Source organism: Balaenoptera ricei, chromosome 4, assembly GCF_028023285.1.
Source record: "Balaenoptera ricei isolate mBalRic1 chromosome 4, mBalRic1.hap2, whole genome shotgun sequence".
In the NCBI taxonomy this organism is placed as follows: domain Eukaryota; kingdom Metazoa; phylum Chordata; class Mammalia; order Artiodactyla; family Balaenopteridae; genus Balaenoptera; species Balaenoptera ricei.
Genome location: NC_082642.1, coordinates 66,558,372 through 66,584,961, shown reverse-complemented (window position 1 = coordinate 66,584,961; position 26,590 = coordinate 66,558,372). Strand labels below are relative to the sequence as shown.

The 26,590-nt window shown below is 42.8% G+C and overlaps 1 protein-coding gene across 4 annotated transcripts in view; it reads left to right on the top strand.

The window, feature by feature from the left end:
• PLD1 (phospholipase D1) overlaps positions 1-26,590 on the top strand; it is a 213,086-nt gene that overhangs the window by 18,453 nt on the left and 168,043 nt on the right. Inside the window, exon 1 of one of the 4 annotated variants that reach the window (XM_059920531.1) lies at positions 4,802-4,906. The exons of the other annotated variants lie outside the window; for them this stretch is intronic. The gene's annotated coding sequence lies outside the window, so the exon portion shown is untranslated. Of the gene's footprint in view, positions 1-4,801; positions 4,907-26,590 lie in introns of those variants that run through there. 4 annotated transcript variants of the gene reach the window in all.

The following is a 26,590-nucleotide window of genomic DNA, read 5'->3' as shown; positions in this document are numbered from 1 at the left end:
GCTTGTATTGCTATAAACTTCCCTCTTAGCACTGCTTTTGCTGCATCCCATAGGTTTTGGGTCGTCATGTCTCCATTGTCATTTGTTTCTAGGTATTTTTTGATTTCCCCTTTGATTTCTTTAGTGATCACTTCGTTATTAAGTAGTGTATTGTGTAGCCTCCATGTGTTTGTATTTTTTACAGATCTTTTCCTGTAATTGATATCTAGTCTCATAGCGTTGTGGTCGGAAAAGATACTTGATACGATTTCAATTTTCTTAAATTTACCAAGGCTTGATTTGTGACCCAAGATATGATCTATCCTGGAGAATGTTCCATGAGCACTTGAGAAAAATGTATATTCTGTTGTTTTTGGGTGGAATGTCCTATATATATCAATTAAGTCCATCTTGTTTAATGTATCATTTAAAGCTTGTGTTTCCTTATTTATTTTCATTTTGGATGATCTGTCCATTGGTGAAAGTGGGGTGTTAAAGTCCCCTACTATGATTCTGTTGCTGTCAATTTCCCCTTTTATGGCTGTTAGTATTTGCCTTATGTATTGAGGTGCTCCTATGTTGGGTGCATAAATATTTACAATTGTTATACCTTCCTCTTGGATCAATCCCTTGATCATTATATAGTGTCCTTCTTTGTCTCTTGTAATAGTCTTTATTTTAAAGTCTATTTTGTCTGATATGAGAATTGCTACTCCAGCTTTCTTTTGATTTCCATTTGCATGGAATATCTTTTTCCATCCCCTCACTTTCAGTCTGTATGTGTCTCTAGGTCTGAAGTGGGTCTCTTGTAGACAGCATATATATGGGTCTTGTTTTTGTATCCATTCAGCCAGTCTGTGTCTTTTGGTGGGAGCATTTAATCCATTTACATTTAAGGTAATTATCGGTATGTATGTTCCTATTCCCATTTTCTTAAATGTTTTGGGTTTGTTATTGTAGGTGTTTTCCTTCTCTTGTGTTTCTTGCCTAGAGAAGTTCCTTTAGCATTTGTTGTAAAGCTGGTTTGGTGGTGCTGAACTCTCTCAGCTTTTGCTTGTCTGTAAAGGTTTTAATTTCTCCATCAAATCTGAATGAGATCCTTGCTGGGTAGAGTAACCTTGATTGTAGGTTTTTCTCCTTCATCACTTTAAGTATATCCTGCCACTCCCTTGTGGCTTGCAGGGTTTCTGCTGAAAGATCAGCTGTTAACCTTATGGGGATTCCCTTGTGTGTTATTTGTTGTTTTTCCCTTGCTGCTTTTAATATGTTTTCTTTATATTTAATTTTTGATAGTTTGATTAATATGTGTCTTGGCGTGTTTCTCCTTGGATTTATCCTGTATGGGACTCTCTGTGCTTCCAGGACTTGATTAACTATTTCCTTTCCCATATTAGGGAAGTTTTCAACTATAATCTCTTCAAATATTTTCTCAGTCCCTTTCTTTTTCTCTTCTTCTTCTGGGACCCCTATAATTCGAATGTTGGTGCGTTTAATGTTGTTCCAGAGGTCTCTGAGACTGTCCTCAGTTCTTTTCATTCTTTTTTCTTTATTCTGCTCTGCAGCAGTTATTTCCACCATTTTATCTTCCAGGTCACTTATCCATTCTTATGCCTCAGTTACTCTGCTATTGATCCCATCTAGAGTATTTTTAATTTCATTTATTGTGTTTTTCATCGTTGTTTGGTTCCTCTTTAGTTCTTCTAGGTCCTTGTTAAATGTTTCTTGCATTTTGTCTATTCTATTTCCAAGATTTTGGATCATCCTTACTATCATTATTCTGAATTCTTTTTTAGGTAGACTACCTATTTCCTCTTCATTTGTTAGGTCTGGTGTGTTTTGACCCTGCTCCTTCATCTGCTGTGTGTTTTTCTGTCTTCTCATTTTGCTTATCTTACTGTGTTTGGGGTCTCCTTTTCACAGGCTGCAGGTTCGTAGTTCCCGTTGTTTTTGGTATCTGTCCCCAGTGGCTAAGATTGGTTCAGTGGGTTGTGTAGGCTTCCTGGTGGAGGGGACTAGTGCCTGTGTTCTGGTGGATGAGGCTGGATCTTGTCTTTTTGGAGGGCACGTCCACGTCTGGTGGTGTGTTTTGGGGTGTCTGTGGCCTTATTATGATTTTAGGCAGCCTCTCTGCTAATGGATGGGGCTGTGTTCCTGTCTTGCTAGTTGTTTGGCATAGGGTGTCCAGCACTGTAGCTTGCTGGTCGTTGAGTGAAGCTGGGTCTTGATGTTGAGATGGAGATCTCTGAGAGATTTTTGCCGTTTGGTATTACTTGGCGCTGGGAGGTCTCTTGTGGACCAGTGTCCTGAAGTTGGCTCTCCCACCTCAGAGGCACAGCCCTGATGCCTGCTGGAACACAAAGAGCCTTTCATCCACACGGCTCAGAGTAAAAGGGAGAAAAAATAGAAAGAAAGAAAGAAAGAAAGAGGATAAAATAAAATAAAATAAAATAAAGCTATTATAAAGCAAAGCTATACAGACAAAATCTCACCCAGAAGCATACACATATACACTCACAGAAAAAGGAAAAGGGGAAAAATTAATATATCCGGCTCCCAAAGTCCACCTCCTGAATTTGGAATGATTCGTTGTCTATTCAGGTATTCAATAGATGCAGGCACATCAAGTTGTTTGTGGAGTTTTAATCCGCTGCTTCTGAGGCTGCTGGGAGAGATTTCCCTTTCTCTTCTTTGTTCGCACAGCTCCCGGGGTTCAGCTTTGGATTTGGCCCCGCCTCTGCGTGTAGGTCACCTGAGGGCGTCTGTTCCCCGCCCAGACAGGACGGGGTTAAAGGAGCAGCTGCTTCGGGGGCTCTGGCTCACTCAGGCCGTGGGGAGGGAGGGGTACGGATGCGGGGCGAGCCTGTGGCGGCAGAGGCCGACGTGACATTGCACCAGCCTGAGGCGCGCCGTGCGTTCTCCCGGGGAAGTTGTCCCTGGATTACGGGACCCGGCAGTGGCGGGCTGCACAGGCTCCCGGAGGGGCGGTGTGGAGAGTGACCTGTGCTCACACACAGGCTTTTTGGTGGCGACAGCAGCAGCCTTAGCGTCTCACACCCGTCTCTGGGGTCCGCGCTGATAGCCGCGGCTCGCGCCCGTCTCTGGAGCTCGTTTAGGCGGCGCTCTGAATCCCTTCTCCTTGCGCACCGTGAAACAAAGAGGAAAGAAAAAGTCTCTTGCCTCTTCGGCAGCTGCAGACTTTTTCCCGGACTCCCTCCCGGCTAGCTGTGGCGCACTAGCCCCCTTCAGGCTGTTTTCACGCCGCTAACCCCAGTCCTCTCCCTGGGATCCGACCGAAGCCGGAGCCTCAGCTCCCAGCCCCGCCCACCCCGGCGGGTGAGCAGACAAGCCTCTCGGGCTGGTGAGTGCTGCTCGGCACCAATCCTCTGTGCGGGAATCTCTCCACTTTGCCCTCCGCACCCCTGTTGCTGCGCTCTCCTCCGTGGCTCCGAAGCTTCCCTCCTCTGCCACCCACAGTCTCCGCCCGCGAAGGGGCTTCCTAGTGTGTGGAAACCTTTCCTCCTTCACGGCTCCCTCCCACTGGTGCAGGTCCCGTCCCTATTCTTTTGTCTCTGTTATTTCTTTTTTCTTTTGCCCTACCCAAGTACGTGGGGAGTTTCTTGAGTTTTGGGAGGTCTGACGTCTTCTGCCAGTGTTCAGTGGGTGTTCTGTAGGAGCAGTTCCACGTGTAGATGTATTTCTAATGTATCTGTGGGAAGGAAGGTGATCTCCGCGTCTTACTCTTCCGCCATCTTGCCCCGACCTCCTCATCACTTTAAATATGTCATGCCACTCCCTTCTGGCTTGTAGAGTTTCTGCTGAGAAATCAGCTGTTAACTTTATGGGAGTTCACTCATATGTTGTCACTTTTCCCTTGCTGCTTTCAGTAATTTTCTTTGTCTTTAATTTTTGCCATTTTGATTACTGTGTGTCTCAGCATGTTTCTCCTTGGATTTATCCTGTATAGGACTCTCTGTGCTTCGTCGACTTGGGTGGCTATTTCCTTTCCCATGTTAGGGAAGTTTTTGACCATAATCTCTTCAAATATTTTCTCGAGTCCTTTGTCTCTCTCTTCTCCTTCTGGGACCCCTATAATGGGAATGTTGTTGTGTTTAGTGTTGTCCCAGAGGTCTCTTAGGCTGTCTTCATTTCTTTTCATTCTTTTTTCTTTATTCTGTTCCGTGGCAGTGAAGTCCACCTTTCTGTCTTCCAGGTCACTTATCTGTTCTTCTGCCTCAGTTATTCTGCTACTGATGCCTTCTAGTGTATTTTTCATTTCAGTTATTGTATTGTTCATCTCTGTTTGTCTGTTCTGTAATTCTTCTAGGTCTTTGTTAAACATTTCTTGCATCTTCTCGATCTTTGCCTCCATTCTTTTTCCGAGGTCCTGGATCATCTTTACTATCATTATTCTGAATTCTTTTTCTGGAAGGTTTCCTATCTCCACTTCATTTAGTTGTTTTCTGGGGTTTTATCTCGTTCCTTCATCTGGTACATAGCCCTCTGCCTTTTCATCTTGTCTATCTTTCTGTGAATGTGGTTTTCCTTCCACAGGCTGCAGAACTGTAGTTCTTCTTGCTTCTGCTGTCTGCCCTCTGGTGGATGAGGCTATCTAAGTGGCTTGTGCAAGTTTTCTGATGGGAGGGACTGGTGGTGGGTAGAGCTGGGTGTTGCTCTGGTGGGCAGAGCTCAGTAAAACTTTAATCCGATTGCCTGCTGATGGGTGGGGCTGGGTTCCCTCCCTGTTAGTTGTTTGGCCTGAGGCGACCCAACCCTGGAGCCTACCCCAGCTGTTTGGTGGGGCTAATGGCGGACTCTGGGAGGGCTCACGCCAAGGAGTGCTTCCCAGAGCTTCTGCTGCCAGCTTCCTTGTCCTCGTGGTGAGACACAGCCAACCCCAACTCTGCAAGAGACCCTCCAACACTAGCAGGTAGGTCTGATTCAGTCTCCTATGGGGTCACTGCTCCTTCCCCTGGGTCCCAATGCACACACTACGTTGTGTGTGCCCTCCAAGAGTGGAGTCTCTGTTTCCCCCAGTCCTGTCGAAATCCTGCAATCAAATCCCGCTAGCCTTCAAAGTCTGATTCTCTAGGAATTCCTCCTGCCCTTGCCGGACCCCAGGTTGTGAAGCCTGACGTGGGGCTCAGAACCTTCACTCCAGTGGGTGGACTTCTGTGGTATAAGTGTTCTCCAGTGTGTGAGTCACTTACCTAGCAGTTATGGGATTTGATTTTATATTGTGATTGTGCCCCTCCTACCGTCTCATTGTGGCTTCTCCTTTGTCTTTGGATGTGGGGTATCTTTTTTGGCGAGTTCCAGTGTCTTCCTGTCGATGATTGTTCAGCAGTTAGTTGTGATTCTGGTGCTCTTGCAAGAGGGAGTATCACGTCTTTTTAAAGCACTTAAAAGTCTAACATATAGCTGACCCCAACATGCTCCTTGAACTGACTTAAAGTAGAGGAAAGAAAGATCCTAAAAATATTTCATTCCCCTTACTTCTCTTAATGTTTTAGATTTTCTCTTGTATTTCATTAGTCAATTTTGTTCTAAAGTCCAGTGCTTTTCAGTGTTCATGTTTCTGTGCCAGTTCATACACACAGAAATACTTTAGGGAGTGTTTTTAGTCACAGGCAAGTGCCTCTTTTTTTTTTTTTAATTGAAGTTGTGGGTAGATAATTATACTTGGAGATCATTTGGGCCAGGAAGATGCTTCTGAGTCAGGTGTTGGTTGGTGGCTTAGTGTGTGGTGGATTCCCCAAGCAGCCCTACTGTTCTGATGCCCCACTGAGGACTCAGTACTCCTATATGGAGTGTGAGACCCATCCCAGTGAAACTGCAGAAATGCATCTCAGAGAGTGGGGGGTTAGGAGGAGCTCCGGTTCTTTATGTCTCAGGGCAGAAAGAATTCAGCGAGAGGCAAAGTGATAGATAAGAAGTGATTTATTAGAATAGGATGCTTGTGAGGTTTATAAGCGGGCAGGCAAGGGAATGCTGAGGCCCAGATCTTAGTGGGCTACAGTTTTATAATCAAAGGAAAAGTGGGGAGGGGGAGAAGACCACCTTCTTCTTCTTTCTTGAGTAGACGTCAGGCTTCTGTCATCAGCTCCTTCTCCGCATTGGGCAGGGGAGTTTTCTTGTCCCTACATGGTCAAACTGGGACTGTCCTGGCACAATGGAAATGAGCAAAAAGGCGGTAACATAATAAAATATGGTAAATCATTTCAGGTTTTAGTATAATATAATGTCACCTTTTCCTCATATTTTTGTTTTTAGTGTGTGCAGAGGAGCATGTCCTAGGAATCATTAACTTACTGACCTCACTGGGCAGGATGTGGGTCTCTTTCCACCATTGTTTTATTGTTTTGGGGCATGTCTCATGCTTCTGTTGCATGGTTTTGTTGCTAAGTAAGTCTGCTTGGTTTTGTGGTTAAGCAAACCTGCTTTCTTGAGTGATCATTAACTTACAGGGGTCTCCCATACTTATTTCTCTACTTACAATCCCCTAATGGGATTAATTATTTAATCACCTACTTTGTCCCTTTACTCTGCCTCTCTCACCAGCATGACTGACTCCGTCAATGGCAAAGTAAACTCTAGCCTATGGGTCAGTTCCCAGGAAGATCAGGTAATATGCCTAGAGCTGGACCTTGAGATCTGGCTAGATAAGTGTGAAGAATTTTCTGTTACAATCAAATAAAGGATACAGTATTAATTTAGAACATGTTGAGAAGTCATTATTATACTGCATGGTAATTAAGCACAAGTTAAGCATAAAGGATAAGCACCTCACTTAATTGGCTGTAATTAGAATTATTTTAACACAACCAGAGCACACATTTCATTTTCATCCTTCCCCATCAAACCAGTGCCTATGTTGACACCTACTCCTGATTCCATCCAGGATTTTTTTCTCAATTTATTTGTTGATTCACTGAGTCATAGACCTTTAATCTGATGACTTCTATACAGTAAAAGTTTTCTTGCACCCTGATTTCCTAGGGCCAGTGGCTCAGGAAGGCTATGAAGTTTATCCATAACTTAAAATGACCATATGTTCCTTGAGCAGGAATGACTAGAAACGATGAATGTAATTTCTCTTCTTTGTTGTGGCTCTCACAACCCACTCTAGGTCTGGGGCAGGGAGGGAGGGGCATGGCTTCAGATAAGGCCTGGGCTTCTTTGCCTTTGGGGTCCTCTTCACCATAGCCCCCAGAGCTGGTGCAGGGCAAGAGAGATAGCACAGCTCTGGGGCAGAGAGGATGGTGACCTCCTCAGCTGGAAGCAGGTCCTGAATTGGTCTCTGGGCTCACCAGCCACCCTGGAGCCTCTTCTCCTCAGAGGGTAGGCCTGGAGGACATTGTTGCCCAAAATAGTGTCTTGATTTTTTTCAAAGTGTAGATCCATTGCTTAATGCTGCAAAAATGGGTTCAGAGTTATATTAGTAAAGGATGTTTAAGTGATCGGGATTCACTGAAAGCACCCCCATCGTTTAGTTCTGCATCACACCCCTCAGCATTTTAATCAGTCCACTTTGATCTCAATCCAACTCACTTTCCTACTATTGCTGATTGTCGACTGGAAAAAATACACAACCGAAAAGTTGAGAATTCTGTTTTATTTGGCGGACAAAACTGAGGACTTACGCCCCAAAGACAGCCTCTCAGCCAGCTCTGAGGGACTACTCTGAAGAGGTAAGGGAGGAGCCAGGATATATAGGAGTGTTTGCAACAAAAACCGGGTAGTCGGAACATCAAAAGATTACTGTTAATTAAAGAAAACCAGACATCTCAAGTTAATGAATTTAGTGCTTTTCTATGTATGGGAAGATGCAAAAGTCTGGGCTCATTGATATTATTCCTTTGATATACACCTTCACTATCTAGGGCCAGTATCCTGCTTTTCTCCATCCTGAATCCCCTCAGGGCGCACAGTTGGGGGCAGCTGCAGTGGCTGCTGGTTCGATGATTGCCACATCCTTTGTTTACTGATACGGCAGGCGGTATTTTTCATCCACATGATCATACAACAGTAGGACAATCTTACTATGCAAGCGTGGGTATTACCTGGATTCAGTGGCCTGAGTGCTTTTTCCTTCCCGTTAAGGTTTCTTTATTTTTCACATTTTAAGAGTCAGTGATATTTACATTTATCTATTATTTATCATTTTACAAATAAGTCATGAAAAAATGGAGAACGGGTTTTACTATTCTCACATGACAGCCATCACAAAACTCATAAGAAAGAACAGCACTTAAGGAGTAATAAGCCTCTAAAAACTCCAAAGATTGAGAGAAAAGGAATGAACTCTCAAAAATTTAGCCAACTTTAGTCAATAGGAGGCTCAAAATAAATGAGAAATTTAAAAACATTCACATCGGTACATGTCAGTTTTTTCATATTATTAGGATATTTGCATATGGTTTGGTCAAAAGCTGCTTACTTAAAAAGTATGCATTCAAAAGGAAGATATCCACAATATAGTATAATGTGTTTTTAAAAAGACAAGCTTCTGAGTTTGCCTCTAAAAATCATTCTGTGTGCATAATTTACTTGTTAATAGTGAGTCCCGTAAGAAGTTTGAAGAACACGCATTCAGTGACTGCTTATTCTTCAGTTCCTGTAGGATTTCTCACTTCATGCAGACAGGGTGTCTCCAAGTAAACCTTCTCGGCCAGATCAACTAATTCATCATTTTGAAGATGACAGGTTGAAAATGACCTGATTTGTTTATTGTACAATCTGTCATTATTAGGTAATGTAAGTGCATTTCCTATTCCACGTAGCTTTTTATGCATGGATTTAAGCAGTCTAAATTCCCTATCACAAACTGTGGACATGCTGCAAAGAACTCTGGTCTGATATTCAGGATAACCTGAGTTCTGGTTTTGTCTCAGCTGCTAACTTAGTGTGACCCTGGGAAATTTATTTCGGGAAATTCCACTGGTGCTCTTATCTGTTTCAGGCCAGGCCTCTGGAGCTGGGATGAATTAATCTTAGTCCTCGCCACTGCCCCCGGGGGATTTACCGTCTAGTGCAGTGGTTCTCAGACGCCACTGTGCCTCAGAATCCCCTGGAGGGCTCATCAAAACAGAGTACTGGGCTTCACCCTAGAGTTTCTGATTCAGTAGGTTGACTGAGCGGAGAATTTGCATTTCTAACAAGTTCCCAGATGCTGCTGATGCTGCTGGTTTGGGGACCACGATTTGAGAAGCACTGATCTAATGGTTTAGCTGACACATCTGTAACCACAATTCAAAGATTAAATACTGTGAAATAAGTACAAGTAATGTGCAGTGGGAAACGGAGTGTGGAGAGGTGGGTCAAAAGATTAATGACCAGCTGGAGATCTGAGAAGCCCTGATGGAAGAGGGAGAGTTTAAGCAGGATCTTGACAGGTGGATAAAGCCTGAACAGGTAGGGCATTCTGGCGCCACACCAAGCTCCTGATGGGAGGGAGAGTGCGGAGTGTATGTGCACGTAGGGATAGCATCCAGCCTCGGTGGGCTGGAGGGTTGGTGTGGGGCAAGGAACAACCAGAAACAGATGGAATTGAGAATGAGAGAGTTGAAAATGTAGACTAAACATGCTTTCGGTTTTTGGGTTTTGGCGGCAAGGGAACAGCATGATCACAGCCATGCTTAAAAAGGGCAGCTCCCGCATTGTGATTTCAGGAATGACTGGGGTTTAGGCCGCTTAGGAATTCCAAGCAAGAAGAGCATGAAGGTGGGAAGCATGTCGTTGTGGGATGGATTTGGGCAGAAGCCACAGATTTGCTAGTTGATTGGTTCCTGGGGATGAAGGAGATGGAAAGGTCAAGAGAGACTGAGGACTCAAGTCTGAGTTGTTGGGGAGGAAGGAGGGTGGCTGGATCTCTCGGGGGAGGTAGGTTGGATAAGAAAATGAACCTAGTGGGACCTTGGTTTCTTTAGGAGGGGACTGGATCAGATGCCCTTAAAGGTCTCTTTTTAGTATGACTGTAATCGATGTTTTGAGGGTTGTTGATTGTCTGAAATATTACAGAAGATATTTGTACAAAAAAATAAATGGCTTATATATAACAGGTACTCATACATTTGTTGATCAGTTTGTCTGGGTTAATCATTAGCTCTAAAATATTTACATCTGTAAATAGACTTCTTTTTGAGCTTTTCTTCATTTTGCTTATAGTTTTCTTAGTGTGTCCACCTGCTCTTCCTCCATTTTATGTACTGTACATGTAAACATCTTTTGGATATGTGTTCTACACACATATATATATTTTAAATGAGTATAGCAAATATTTTAAACCTTCTGGAGTCATTCTTCCATTATAATAATCACACCATATATTGGTATATTTGTGCACAACCCTGTCTTTCCCACTGGATTACAAACTCCTTTGAGTAAGAACACGTCTTATTCATTTTTTGTCTTCCCCACTGCACTCCTCATAAGTGCTTGTATAAAGTGGCCAGCAAAAGTTTGAGGGATTGGATTGAATCACTGAGTAAAAGTCAATTACTATCTGCTTCCTTAGAAAGAGACAAAATGGTTCAGGCAATAAAAAGTAGTAGTTTAAAGGGAAATGGAAATCCATGTATCTTGGGAGGCTGAAAGAGGAAACATTTAATTCAGTAGACTTTCAGGGCTAGAATAGAGATATTCATGGACATTTTCGGAACCAGAAGCAGAAGCCCATAAAAACAAGGAGAGTTTTCAGCTCTGTCTTAAATTAGCCCTTGAAAACATTGTGCCAGACATTCTACTCTGGACCTCAGTCTTTTTCATTTGTAAGGTTATGATTGTAGTAAATTACAGACTTTTATACCTCTCTGCATATCCTTTGGGGAGAATTCTAAGCAGAGGGAGCAGCATGAACAAAGCATCAGAGATGGGAAAGAGTATGTGTATTCTTTGTGACCCGGTGTGACATGCTAGGAAATGAAGCAGGAGAGGGAGGGAGAGGTCCGGGTTCAGAGAGCCATTACTGCTAAGATAAGGAGCTTGGAGTCTATCCAATGGGAGAGTCTTGTGCCAGGTAGTTTTCTTGGGAATGCCATCTGGGGAGCAGGAGTGAAGGAACAGAAAGAGTCACACAGGGAAGGAGACAAAGCCAATACAAGGAGGAGTTTACTGAGTTGGCTGTTGCTATAAGCAATTGGTTGCTTGTTTCCAAGGGATCTTCTTAGGAGAAATCTTATGAAATGTGTCTCAGCATAGTTCAGCTAGAGAAAAAAAAGGGAGTACCTTTTATTCATCTTTCTCATCTCCCATTGATTAAAGGCAGCCCCACTTTTTCAGACTGGGCATGTCTAACTGCCAGGTGGGTTCCCATGGGCACCTCATGAAACAGCATCAAAGGAGCTTGGGATGGAGAGGCCCTGCCAGGCTACACTTGTGTGAAGCTGGTGGGATTCTTCATGGAACTGGCTGCCATTGCAATGGCGGGAATACAAGGTGTGTTTGAGAGGATTTGAAGTCATGCATAAAAGGTGGCGATACAGGGAGCTACTGAGGGATTTTTAACAAAGGAACCAGCTGTTCGGATTTATACAATGGTGTGCTTGTAAATGGTTAACAAATGTTTAACCAGCTCTCCAGAAAAATATGTGTGTGTGTGTGTGTGTGTGTGTGTGTGTGTGTGTGCGTGTGTAGCAGTAATAAATTTTACTGATATAAAAGATGTGTAGTACCCAATTTACAAATAATGATAAAATAGACAGTACTCTTTATTGTAAAGTCCATATGGCTAATTGATTCTGACAGTTTTCTGTTGGCAGTTTTCACTGATCTCTTGTACCCGTAGCCAACCTATGGTTAAAACTGACGAGAGACGACAGTTGATGCTTTCCTATTACAGTATGAAGTAAGATGAAAGTGAAACAATGAAGGCATATCCCAGAAATTCCCTTGCTCATTAAGCATCTTTTTTATGAATTGGATAGTACTAGAAGAATAGTACCTCAACTTTTTGTTTTATTCACAATAGAACTACAACAGGCACCACACATTAACATTTTCTCCATCACTTGCTGAAGCCTAGACAATCAACAAAACAAAAATCAAGCTATGATTCATAGGGTTTGTCAATTTCCATATAAAAATATTCCCATTCTGGCCGATTTCAAGTTACAGGGAACTGGGAAGAGACATACAGTAGACAACATTATACAGCATTTCAGTATACAGACAGTATACATTATACAGACAGTAAAACAGACCTAAGTAACCCAAGAGCATAGATATTACTGACATGTACTAAAGCAATAAAGAAGTGATGAATTTCAAGTGTTTATTACCTTTGGGGTTAATATAATTTATTTCATTGTAAATTTATATAATTTAATTGTTAATAATTGTTAATGTTTAACAGCTGATTCATAAAATTTCTGAAAATTTACCAGTCAGTTCTCAGGATCTGGGATGAGCCAGCCCAGCACACTCCTGGAGTTATATTTTCAGAAGATCACTTTGGTAGCAATCTGTAGAAACATTTTGAAGGGGAGTGGTCCGGAGTCACCACTGAAAAGCATACCTGAGCTACGTTAGGGGTGAAAAGTAGGAGACAGACTTAGGAAATGTCTTCAGATCCCACTAGCATGAGGCTTCAAATGAGGTCAGGTTAGTAGAGATAGTGCAGATTTCACTGGTTCCTGTCCAAACATGGTTATGTAGGACCTTTAATAAAAGTCTCCTCCAGATATTCCTGGAGTCTCTGAGATATCTTACGTGTGCTTGCAGAGGCCCTTGCTCTTCGGGTTTCTTCTTGATGACTATGGGCCAAAGGGATTTGAGGGTGAGGCCCCACCCCTACCATAGCTGAGAATGGGATCCATGCCAAGGAAGCCATGTGTCAGGCCTTGCTTTCCCAAGTTTGCAAATCTGGGGGAGGGGGCTTTCAAAGGATGCTGGTACCTGGCGTGTACCCCACAGAAATTTATCTCCAGGAACATGAAGTTGCTGGGTTTGTTTTTCTGTGACTCACAGAGGCAGGGGGAAGACAGCCTTCTCCGTTTCTTCCTGTAACTGCTCACTGCGGCAGCCCCAGCCAGTCTGGAGCTGGGCAGGGAGACAACCCCTCTTTCCTCTCCTGGTTTGGCCCCTGGAAGTCACAGAGGTGTCTCTGTCGGAGGGGTCCCTCTCGCCTTGCAGAGCAGCTGGTGCAGTTGAGTTCCTGATGGCCAGGAGCCCCTCTGACCCATCCAAGCTCGCAGAGCATATGACTCTCATCTGGGGGTTGTGTAGCCACCATTGCTCTTAGTAGAAAAATGAGGTGGAGTAGATAAAAGGGTGGAAGTGGCCCCTGGGCACGTGGTGGGGCTGGTAACTGAGGCATGGAATATGGAGGGTGGTGCATGTGCAGCTGGGCTGTGGGAAGGGGAAGAGGATGGAACTGGGGTTTGAAGTTGAGAAGTTTAATCATGCTCAGTTTTGAATTTGATGAAATAGGTGCCTGTGGGACAGCTCAGTGGGTACTGGGCATTCAGGAGAAAGAGAGGAAAGGAATGGTGGTGTTGAGAGTAGTAAAGCTGGTGAAACCGGGGATGACTATGAGACCCCCTCCCCATGAGGGCGTAGAATGAGAGAGTCGGCAGGTAGACCAGCAAGGGCTCAGAACCTCAAGGAACACTAGTGGTTAAGGGATGGTGTGGGGTTAGGAGCCCAAGAACCACACAGAGAGGAATGTCCAGGGAACTCTGAAGGGAACGAATGGCAGGAACAAAGGAGCAGAGGCAGGATGGTGGCTTCTCCTGGGAACAGTTTGGGCCATTGTGTTTATGCTTATAGTTTCCTATAAGTTTATCTATTCAGAGTTATGATGGTGTTAACCTTGCCTCCCTTCCTCCCTCTAAAAAAAGAAGTCAAAGACTCTGCAGTATCATAAATGACCCAGGGATGGGAAGACATCTGACACTTTTGTACCATGTTAATACTTTGATCCAGGCTTTGATAGTCAGGGTGAGAAGAAAACAAATTTACTTTAAGCTAAAGGTTTTTAAGCTAAAGGAAATGTCAACTGTTTCCTGTTTGATGTTTCTTGCTGTGTTTTCCACATTAATCACTTCCTTTTTCCCTTGGTCACTGACCTGATGTTTCGGGTTTTTTTTTTCTCTCACAGTTGTCAGCTGCCTGGTGTGTCAGACAGTTTCTCACCATGATATAGGGACACATTAAGAGCTTGAGCTGGCAAGGCTACCGCCCAAAGTGTGTTGCCACTCTCAGTGGTTATGTGCACGAACATTCTGAAAGCCCAGTGCTACTGAAGTGAATATAGGCTTTGAAATGACCAGGTGGTTTGCATTTAGCAAGAAAAAATATACCCCAGACGTGTTCAAGGGTTGCTGGTTTGGGAGAAATTAGATGACTCTGACATGAAAAGACAGACCCTATCTAAAGAGATAGGAGTGTGAATTTTCTACAGCACAAATCTGTCGAATAAGTGGATTTGGATGTGACCACAGGCCTGCCATATGAAATTCTATTCCATGGGAATTAAAGTTAGTGGCTTTTTGAAGGCATTTATCGCAGACTGTGTAAACTTTTCTTGTTTTCTTTTGCCAAAGCATAGAAGAGTGGAGAAATAAAGGTGGCCTTTTACTGTGATTGTTTATCAGCTCTAATCCTCTTAAACACTTAATGTGTCCCTATGCACATAGCAGTGAAAGTAAATATAGCTATTTCATATAACATAGCAACTTAGATGTGTTAGTTTACGGCTAAGGGAGAAGGAAAACTAGAGAAAACAGTCCTTATATAGGTTAGGTATTAGGTGTTTAGCTACAAGTATCAGAGACCCCAGATAGTGGCTTTATTTCCCGGGTAAAAGCAGTCTGCAAGCAGGCAGTTGAGAGCTGGCCTGATAGCAGGAATCATTAGGCTCTCTTTAGCTCTCCAATCTCCCATCTCCAGGATGTGGCCCATGTCCAAGAGGGCTGTTGGAGCTCCAACCATCATACAGGCTGTCCTCCGTTACCTGCGGGTTCCGCATCCAAGCTGGATTGAAAATATTCGGGAAAAAAAGGCAACGTTTTCCAAAAAGCAAAACATGAATTTGTCACACACTGGCAACTATTTGCATAGCATTCACATTGTATTACAATTATTTGAATAGCACTCCCTTACATTGTATTAGGTATTGTAAGTAATCTAGAGATGATTTAAATAAATGGGAGGATGGGCATAGCTTATATGCAAATACTATGCCATTTTATATAAGGGAATTTTGCTTTGGCAGATACCCACGGGTGAGGGGTGGTTCTGGAATCAATCCCCCAAAGATACTAGGGGTGACTGTATTTACATTACAGGCAGAGAATGAAGAGGGAAGAAGGGCATGCCATCTCCCTTTTCAAAGATCCGTCTCAGATTTCCAATATTCCTAACTTACCTCTCATTGGCCAGAGCTTAGGCCCATAGCCCTGACTAGCTGCCAGCATTGTGTTTAATTCACTCCATATCTCTAAATTATTATAAATCTCATTTTTGAAGAATTAATTAACCCGTAACCTTCTGTTCTCCTGGCCGTTATTACAAGAGATTGGGAGAGAGCTTGTGCAAGAGTGAGATTCTTCAGGGTCTTTCTGGATGACTCCATACCAAGAGGTCTTCCTCTCAACAGTAATAACTGTAACATCATGAATCAGCCAGCATTTACCCTAAAGGCAGAGCTGGTAGATTATATAGATTAAGGGATTAATCTATTAAGGAGGTGGCTTACTCAGTTGAGGGGCCTGGCTTAGAATGCTTGAAAGGGCAAGCAGTCAAGAAGAGAATATTATTGGAGGGCTGGAGCCAGGAGCTCTTGGAGTCTCTGCATTCAGGGAGGGCCTAACCCCTCTTTTTAAGGGCTTTTAACTAATTTCATCAGTTCTGTCTAGTAAAATCATACTTTTGACTAACTAAAGTCAGCTGATTCGCTCTCTTTTTTAATTAATTAATTTATTTATTTATTTTTGGCTGTGTTGGGTCTTCGTTGCTGCGCACGGGCTTCCTCTAGTTGCGGCAAGCGGGGGCTACTCTTAGTTGCAGTGCGCGGGCTTCTCATTGCGGTGGCTTCTCTTATCGCAGAGCACGGGCTCTAGGCGCGCGGGCTTCTATAGTTGTAGCTCGAGGGCTTCAGTAGTTGTGGCTCGCGGGCTCTAGAGCGCAGGCTCAGTAGTTGTGGTGCACGGGCTTAGTTGCTGTGCGGCATGTGGGATCTTCCAGGACCAGGGCTCAAACCCAGGACCCCTGCATTGGCAGGCGGATTCTTAACCACTGCACGACCAGGGAAGTCCCTGATTCGCTCTCTTAATCACATCTGCAAAATCCCTCCACAGCAGTGCTAGATTAGTCTTTGATTCACTACCTGGGGACAGGTGTGTGTACCTGCAGCCTGGCCGCTGCCTCCATTTACTGCAGCTCTCAGGAGTCCACACCCCTCGCAGTTAACCCCAACCGGGGACATGTAGGAGAGGGAAGTCTGGGGAATGTAGCGCGGCTCAGGCAAGTTGACACATCACAAAGCCATCGTATCCTATTAGTTGTCAACCAGAGTCAGAGGGGCGGGGCAAAAACAAATCAGTGTTTCTTCGTTTCTGATATTCTGGCAGAAGGTGGACTGATGCTCTGATTGGTCGTTAAAACCAGGGCCTGGCATTAATTGTGCATCTTAATTATATTTCTGCTTTGTTTTCCTCCCCTCTTTCTCATAGATCGTTAAGACTTTATTGTTGATGTTTTGGTTAGGCAAGTAAAGAGCTTTTAGGCTCATCAGTCATTGCAAACTCATCAAAGTTAACAGAACTTAAGATCTGCTTTTAAAACTGATGGTAAGATGTCCAGTTTTTTCCTTGCAGTTTTATTGAGATATAGTTGACATACAGCACCGTATAAGTTCAAGGTGTACAGCATGATGATTTGGCTTACATACGTCATGAAGGGATGATCACAATAAGTTTAATGAACATCTATCATCTCATATAGATGCACAATTAAAGAAACAGAAAAAAAATGTGTGATGAGAACTCTTAGGATTTACTCTCTTAACTTTCATATATAACATACAGCGGGGTTCATTATATTTATCACGTAGTACATTATACCCCTAAGATGTCCAATTTTCTAATAGCACAAATATTTTTTCTCACTTATGCCTTTTTTGGGGTCTTCTTTATACGAAGATACTAATGGACCCTTTCATTCTTTATTCAAACCAATAATAGCTTTTGTAATTTAAGTAGCGCTGCTAATCTGTTTTTACTGATGAGACTCAGATGCTTATTAGTCTTTTGTTGAAAGAGTCCTGTATTCTTTTTTTTTTTTCAAATAACAGCTTTATTGAGACATAATTCATGTACCATGAAGTTCACCCTTTTAGAGTGTACAATTCAGTGAATTTTAGTATATTCACAAAGTTGTGCGTTGATCATCACTAATTCCAGAACCTCTGTATTCTTTTATATTAAATATAGATGTGAATGTTTTAAGACAAATGAAGAATTTGAAAAACTCAGTTCTATTGTCTGATTTAAATTCATGTGAAAACAGAAATTGGTGACTTTTGCTCAGGGCAGAGCTGCAAACATTTGGTCTTAATTTTGTGAGAAGAATACACATGAGGCCTTCATATGGGATTTTTTACCAATTTATGTATATTATTCCCTGAGATGTAGTTCAGAATTGGGGCTTTCATTCATTTATTTAGCCGGTATTTATGGAACCTTTACTTTGTGCTAAGCTCAGTGCTAGGCACTGGCAGTCCCAAGTTAAATGAGACTTGCTTAGAAAGCTTGTGGTCAGGTGGGTGGAGAGGTTGGTAAAGTTATTCTTTTGGCCTTTATGATGTCACCTTGACACCTTTATGATGTCACCGAAGGCACGAAGCCACCTGTGCTAACGTACACGTGTGCGGGCATCCACAGTTATCGGAGGGAGGGAGGTGACCATGTCTGTAAAGAAGGCTTTGAGAACATATCTGAACATTCCTTGAGAGACCCAGGTCTTCTTAGGGGCTGGTTTCACAGCAGCTATGGGGGAAATCGCTAAGCTCTTCTAAGAAGTGGACACAGATTCTGAGAAGTGCAGTGAATGTCGCTGCAGTTAGTGAGAAATGAAGGGTTCCCACTGCAGTGGGGTTTGTATCCTCACTCCCTCCAGAGCTCTACTTACATAGCACCTATCAGAGAGGTCTTCCCTCACCGTCTCTCTAAAATAGAGCTCTCTCCAGCTCTACCACTTTGCTCTGCTTTCTATCTCTTCTGAGCTTTCATATCTGATACATTTATTTTTTTATTGCATACCCCTCCACCCTGCCCCTGGCCCCATGAGAGCAGATATTTTGTTTTATTTGCAGCACTCTCTCCAGTACAATGTCTAGTGCTGTGTCCGGCACATAGTGCTAATAAGGATTTGTGGTGTGCGTGAAGGATCTTAAAAAAGATGCAAATTATAAAACTCTGTTTATATGGTTCCTTATGCAAGCAGAAATTAATTTTCTTTTCCTTTTTTGGTCTTTCAGAATTCAAAGTTCTTTTTTTTAACTGAAGTATAGTTGATTTACAATGTTGTTAGTTTCTGGTGTACAGCAAAGTGATTCAGTTATATATATATATATATTCCTTTTAGAAATTAATTTTCTTAATAAATATGCCAGATCTTTGGGTGTGTGTTTATCTGTGGATGATAAATGGATGAGGCTATTTCTCATTGCAAAATAACAGTCTGAAATTTGAATCCATCTTACCTTTTCTGTTCCTAGACCTCAGTATGAAGGTGAAAACAGCTGGGACTTTGCTATTGGTCCAATTTAAAGAAGCATGCTTTCCAACCTCGGTTAGGTCCTCTCTTAGAATGTAAGCTTACTGGGAGCAGGAGGTTTGTCTGTTCTCTTTTGTATTCACAGAGCCTAGAACAATGCGTGGCAAACATTAGGCAGCAAATAAACTTCCACCCCTCTCTCAGTAACTGACCTTGTGTCTTTCTTCTCCAAGAAAGCAGGCCATAGGAATGAACTCCCTCAGAATGCCCTTAGGCTCCACACATTTCCATCCTCCCTTCCCTCTTTCTTATCTGTGTCAAACTGCTTGGAAGTTCTTCTCTGTGTGTTTTTCGTTCCTTTAGGAGACTTCCTGCGGGACACGCCCCCTCTCAGATATGAAACCATTTAACACTATTAAATCTTTCCCTTCAACTTACGGAGTGCCCGAGTCTCCCCCATATGTCCGGACCTTGTCTGGGCCCTCCTTCTCTCTTGCTTCTCTTCCCTTTACTGCAGCCTCCTAACGTATGTCAGTGTTCTCCTGCTCCCCACCTCGTCTCCTGAAACTGCCCAGGAAGGTCACCATGATGCTGAACTGCCTAACCCAGTGGCCTCGGCTGGTCCATAATTGGCGCCTGTTTGAGCCTGCTGACTTACCCCCCAATCCTCTTGAACTTGGTGCCATGACACTCCGCTTTCCCTCCACCCTCTCTTTTGGCTTTGCACATCTCTGGCAATGGTGTTGCCCACACCTCCTCGTTTAAGTAAGAAATGTGGTCATCTTTGACCTCCTGCCTCCCTGCCTCCCAACTCAGCTCATTACTAAATTCTTCCTTGATGCCTCCTTTCCATCCCCACTGTGGCCACTGCCCAAGTGGGCTCTTGGTGCCTGGAATCTATTGGAATACTGCTAATTCTCTGCCTCCAGCTTTACAGAGTGCTCTTTCTAAAAACACAGATGGCTTAAAGCCTTCTATGCTCCCCATCTCCAAAGACTGGATCTAAAACTCCTTAGCATGGCATTCAAAATCTGTCTCAGTCCATTCACGCTGCCGTAACAAAATACCACCGACTGAGTAGCTTATAACCAACAGACATTTATTGCTTATGTTTCTGGAAGCTGGAGGTCCAAGAGCAAGGTGCCAGCATGGTCGCTTTCTGGTGAGAGCCCTCTTCCTGGTTCATAACCAGCGCCTTCTTACTGTGTCCTTACGTTGTTGAAGGGGGCTAGGGATCTCTTTGAATCTCTTTCTTACAGTACTAATCCTGTTCATCAGGACTCTACCCTCATGATTTGAGGACCTCCCAAAGCCCTCACATCCTAATACCATCACCTTTGGGGGTTCGGATTTCAACGTGTGGATTTGGCAGGGGTAGGGGGGCACAAACATTCAGACTCCGGGCAAGACTCTTCTCAATGTGACTGTCATGTGGCTTTTCAGCTTCGTTTCCAGCTTCCCCAATATATATACGCGCATCCTCTCTCCCTCTCCCTCCGTCTCTCCCTGGCTGTCTCTGTCTCTGTGTCTCTCTCTGCAGGGATTCTCAGTGTCAGAGCATGCTGTGTGCTCTCCGGCCTTTGGGCTCTTTGAGTCGGATGCCTTTCCTCTCTTGTCCACTTCCAGATAGAAACATCCTAACCCTTCCTTGGCCACCCACTTTCCCTGCATGCTGACTCCCGTCTCCCCCCTTCCCTGTTTGCACGGCATTTTCAGGCACAGCTCTGTACACGTCTGCTGGGCCACGTAGGCTGCCTTCTCCATGAGTTTGCCAGCTTTCTGAGACCATGTCTGTCTTAGTCATCCTTGAATCCTCAGTGCCTAGCGGAGTGCTTAGCAGACTGAAGGTATTCTGTAGATATTGGAACGAAGGAATAAAATTCAAATAAGACATCTCAGTAGTAGATGCAAACCAACCTCTGTAATGGCAGCAGAGAATATAAGTGCAAATGGATGATTGGACTTGGCAATTGAAGTATATCTGAACTGTAACAAGAGCTCTTCTTTGCCTTCTGAAGCTATCTTCAGCAGTGATTTGTTTTTATAAATGTGGAGAACCCCAGATCAGCATATGTGTCAAAGCTCTTCTGTCCAGGACAGAACTGAGTTTCATTGTCATCTTAACAGTACTTTCCTGGATCAGTGTTCAGGAGATGTGAAAAGTTTTTAGAACAATTCAAGGAATGTGTAGTAAAGTTTTGTTACTTTGTTTCCTTTGTTGTTGTATTGTTTTTGTCTGTGGGTTCTGGTTTTTATTTGGGAAACTAATGAGAGACAGGCTGTTAGAAAACCAGAGACAAGCTGTTTGGCTTATTGACAAACTAGCTGACTGAAGTCAGTAGTATGGGTGATCCAGGCATCTATGCATTAAGGAAAAGCTCATCTCTACGACCTCCCTGGTGTTGGCAGCTTGTGAACTTGGCCTGGTTTTCTCTGCAGTTAGTAAACTGATCATCCTGTTTCTCTCTCTCTCTATCAACCATCTCATCAGTTTACAGGTCAACATATCCTCTGTTCAGTTCTTACGAAGTGAAAATGCAGGTGCGCTCACAAACACAAAGGTTCATTTTGTCCTGGAGGCTGACAATCATAATACTTTTTTAAAAGAATACTTTTCTTCCTTTTTTAAAAAATCAAGTTCTCGTATTATCTGCATTTCATTAGATTATTAGAGAAAAGAGATTTCCTTTTCCCTAATGAGAATGCAGGTACTATAGACTTGCTGTTTCATACGAGGCATCGCCCTTAACTTGCATCAACCTGCCTTGTATATACCTGCTCCCCAGCCCCCAGTACACACCGCACCATGCACATTAAACACCATGAACATGAACACCACGCCAAGAACATTAAAAAGGGGGAAAATGTCCTTAATTTTATTTTCCGGGCCTGTTGATATCTGAGTTGTTACATATGCAAATATACTTTCGATTATTTTCCTGGTGCATAAATCCGTAAGATTTTCTCTAGGGTTAATGTTATGGTCCTGAGGTTTCTCTTGGGTGCTGCATTTTGTACAGCCAGCTCTTGCAGTGTGAGAGAAGCATCAGCTACTTGGGGGCACCCAGGTATTTATTTAATGAAGAAACTGAAGGAATTGCCAAGGGAAAGTAATTTGATCCTAAGAAAGAAGGGGAAAAATACTCAGTGCAGATAGATCATTTCAAAATAACTAATCCAGAAAGTAGGTCTGTGTTGAACACTGATGACCATATCCTAAGGAAGGAAATTTACCAGACAGCCTAATTTACTGTACAGAGTCAATAAAACCCCAGAGAGGTTCCTGTTTCTTAACGGGACTTCTGCACAGGCACGTAGCCTTGGGGATCTCAGAGGGAGGCTGGTAGTGGAAACACAGAGTGAACAGTGATTGGCGAGAGAATTCAACTGTAAGCTTCCCCAGGGCCAAGGCTATGCTTTCTCATTCTCTGTTGCTGTGCGCTGGGTGCCCAGCACCCTGCTGGAGATGCGTATCCAATAAGTATTTGTTTACTGCATGACATCATGGATGAATTGAGTGAATGTACAAGGAATCTAACAAAGAATGGGTGGACAAGGGCTGGAAGGTTTGAAACAGTGATGACCTAGTAATGAAGGGAGCTAATTAGCATGAAATATAACTACAAGGCATTGCAGGTATTATTAGAAATATCTCCTTGGCTCGAACATTTGCACATGTAGGGCAAATCCCACATGGCCTATTCTAGTTGAGATACTGTGTTGTATACATTATATATATAATATGTATAATAGACTTGTTCATTTGCATTTTGAGTATGTAATCAAACAACGCAGAAGCTCAAATGACATGGATGCTCAAATTACAATTTTTATGATACCATCCAGTGCAAATTTATGATTATAATGTTGTTTGAGGCATAAGAGATTCTGAAATGCCTTTTGAATCCTCAGGTAATATTCAACTATGTTAAAATGTATTTTTAGTGTTCTTAATTTTTTTATCCTGTTCTAGTTCCTTGAGAACTGGAGACCCAAGCAACTGCATAGGCAACTCAGTTGCTTTGTTAACCCTGACTCAGTAGATAGGACTCTGGGATGGAGCATCCGTCTGACCAGCTATTTTCAGATGGGTTCAGGGCTGGCCGCTCCCTGGTTCTAGCTTGCTGAGTCTTTTCCTCAGCTTTGTAGCTTCAGAAATTCACTTTCATTAAGTCAGCTAGGGGTGAATGAACCCTTCACATTTGCTAGAAATCAAACTCACTAGGGACTGAAGAAGACAGGATACTCTTGTATTTGTTCTGAGAAATTATTATTTCCAGATAGTCCAGGATATGTTATTCATTGGTGGGTAAAATATTCTCCTATCAGGAAAATCTGCCATGAAACCACAGTAAGTTCACAAGGCTCCTTGGAGAGAACAGAGCAGAATAAAGGCTCTCTTCCAGCCTCATGATGGGCATTTAAATTGGGATAAACTTTTTGAAGGGTAATTTGGCAATATCCCATGAGATTAAAGTCTGGATGTCTATGCTGGTTACCTTAGTATTAAACACAGAATGCTGAGCTTAAAATAGACACTCCTACCATTGTGTTTAACTTTCCCTTATGAGTGTCTCTCAAGTATATCTTTGTACTGGCAACAGCTATTTGTTGATTAGCTATTATGCCAGGCACTATGTGAGGCATTCTGAGTTCAACACAAAGGTAAAGCATGGAGAGTTCCAGATTAGAATGATCCTCTCTAAGGGGGCAGGTTCTATAGGTCCCCAATAGCTATGATACCAGACACAACTTGATAGACATTTTAAGAGGTGTAGATGCAGAGCTTTGGCGGTTCCAGAGGAGTGTGGTCCCTGTTTGGCTTGAAGTGTGTGCTTGGGCTGGAGCCTGAAGGATAATAGGATGTGTGTGCCCAGAGATTGGGCAGGTGGAAGGGATGTCCAGGTGAAGGGAACAGCAAGAGCAAAGGCTCAGAGGTGAACCAGGAGGGGTCTTGCAGGAGGAAGGAGAGTTCACTTGCCTGGGACATGATGTGTGTGCAGGGGAGTAGGAAGGAATTGGACTTTAATAGTGGAAGGCCAGGCTGGGGAATCTGGACTTTTTCCTGTAGTACTTAAATGCTGGTGAGAGTGTGGTGCCTTAAAATGGTTTCTTAAATACACAATTATCAGTCTTTCTCAAATTCTGAATGCCTGAAAGAGTGCTAGCATCTTTTTTTTTTTTTTTTTTTTTGATAATGAGGTGACTTAATGCTTCAATGTTTTAAAAATAAATTCTCTTGAAATAATTGCTGTGAGTCTAGTTTTTTTCAGACCCTCCTAATGTGGTATTTGTTTCAAGTAGCAACATGTTCTTTTTAGGAGTGGGAAATATAAGGCATAAAGGGATGTGCTGAGAGACAAGAGAATAATTTTTTCCCTTGTAGCCAATTTGTTGAGATGAAAAATCACACCAACTCTTTGTCTTATATTTCCCAATTTCATGAAAATAAAAACATCTTCTATAAAAATTATTTTTAAGGACATGAGGGCAAATAGTGTCCTTGAGTCTTGGAAAGATCAAATTGGTACACAGATTGTCCAAACACAGAGAATGATAGAGGCCAGGAGTGCTGAAAACGCTACGGAGCGTTACAGTTAGGAGGGTGGACTTAGGAATCAGACATCTGAGTTCAAACCCCAGCTCCACCACCCACCAATTTCTCTGCTCACTTCTAATATCCTAGATCAATAATTTTATCGCTGATCCTTTGACTCTGCCACTTTTGTTTTCCATCAGTGACCTGTGTATTCCCCCTTCTACACTCACCTTACATCCCCTGGTCTGCTGTTGTGTCACCTCTCTCCTCCCTCTTTCTCACTCTCCTGCAAAACCCAACCCTGGTTAAAATCAGGTTTGTCCAGGAAAAACTCTGCACACGCCGCCCCCAGACACACACACACACACACACACACACACACACAGAGTTCTGATGATACTAAACTGATTAATCTACCCGCTGCACTGACACTCAGCACTCTCTGGCAAGCCTACCACGTTCCCTAGTAAATTTGTTCTCTCACTTTCCTGGGTGATTATTTCACACCTTTGCCTCTTTGCTCAAACCTCCAAAGTCCCCTCCTGTCTCTCTCTCTCAGCCAATGATCTTGCTGCTTATTTCAGTGGGAAACTACAAGTAGTTGGAACAGAAGCCTCTCATTCCCCTACCACCAAATACTCCTGCGCTGGCCCGTAATTCTACTCCCCCAACCCCCGGTCTTTGCTGTGGATGAGCTGTGTGTGCTCCTGGCTGAGGTCCATCTCACTCCCAACCCACCAGATCCTCTGCTCTTGCCTATTTGGAGCTTTGCTTCTACACTATCCTCCCACTAGCTTCATCAAAGTTCCTCTTTTTACTGGATCATTCTTATTATTCAAACATTCTACAACATCTCCATTCTTTTAAAATACCCTCCTTAATCCTTTGTCTCCCAGCAGCTTTGCCGCACCTCACTGTTCCTCTTTAAAGCAAAACTCTTTGAATAAGTTGTCTGTTCTCTGTGTCTCCAATAACTTACCGCATACTTCCCACCCTCCCCTGCCTAACATGTTACTATGAACATTTTCAAACAGACAGAAAAGTTGAAAGAATTTTAAAGTGAACACCCATATAACCACCACCTAGACTCTACAATTAATGTTTTGTTTTATTTGCTTTAACACATATCTTGTCATCTCTTCATCCCGTGATCCTTTCATCAATCCATCTTAGGTTTGGGATGCATTTTAAACCAAGTTGCAGGCATCAGTACACGCTCTCTTAAACGCTTCAGTGTGCATGTTATGAATTAGAGTTCAGTATTTGTTCCTAGTGCTGCTGTCTTTGGAGGTGAAATTTATATACACTGAAACGCACCAATCTTAAGTGAATCATCAGGGTTCTGACAAATACGTACACCACCTCTGTAATCCAAACCCTTACAAAGTGTGAAACACGACCAATCACCACAAAAAGTTCCCTCATGCTCCTTCGCAATCAATCTTCAGTCCACCCTCCCATCTCCTGCCGGAGGCAACCTCTGTTTTGATTTTCCCCCACCATATGTAATAATTTGAATTATACAGTATGTACTATTTTGTGTATGTTCTTTCACTCAGCATAGTGTTTTTGAGATTCATCCATAACCTGTGTATTAGTTATTCATGCCTTTCTACTGCTAAGTATTATTCCATTGTTTGACTATACAACAGTTTGTTTATTCATTATCCTATTGATGGATACCTAGGATGTTTTCAGTTTGGGGCTGTTATGAATAAACTTGCCACAAACACACACGAAAGTCTTTTTGTGGATATAGGTTTTCCTTTCTTTTGGCTAAATACTTAGGAGTGAAATTATCAGGTCATAGGGTAGGTGTATATTTAGTTCTATAAGAAACTGCTAGAACTTAAAAAAAAAATGGTAGTATTGTTTTACACTCTGACCAATGGTATATGAGAGTTCGGATTGCTCTGTGTCCTTGTCAGCATTTGGTTTTGTCAGTCTTTTTCATGTTTATCCATTCTGGTGGGTATGTAGTGATATCTCATTGTGCTTTTTATATAAATTTCTTTGATGAATATTAACATTCAGTACTTTTCACGTGCTTATTGATCACTAGTTTATCTTCTTCTGTGAAGTTCTTGTCAAATCTTTTGCTCTCTTTTTATGGAATTGTAAGCCTTCATGACATGTCTTAGATATCAGTTCTTTGTCAGATATATGATTTGCATACATTTTCTCCCAGACTGTGATTTACCTATTCATTTTCCTTTTTTTTTTTTTTTTTGGCCACACTGCATGGCTTGTGGCATTTTAGTTCCCTGACCAGGGATCAAACCTGGGCCCTCGGCAGTGAGAGTGTGGAGTCCTAACCACTGGATCACCAGGGAATTCCCTTCATTTTCTTAATGGTGT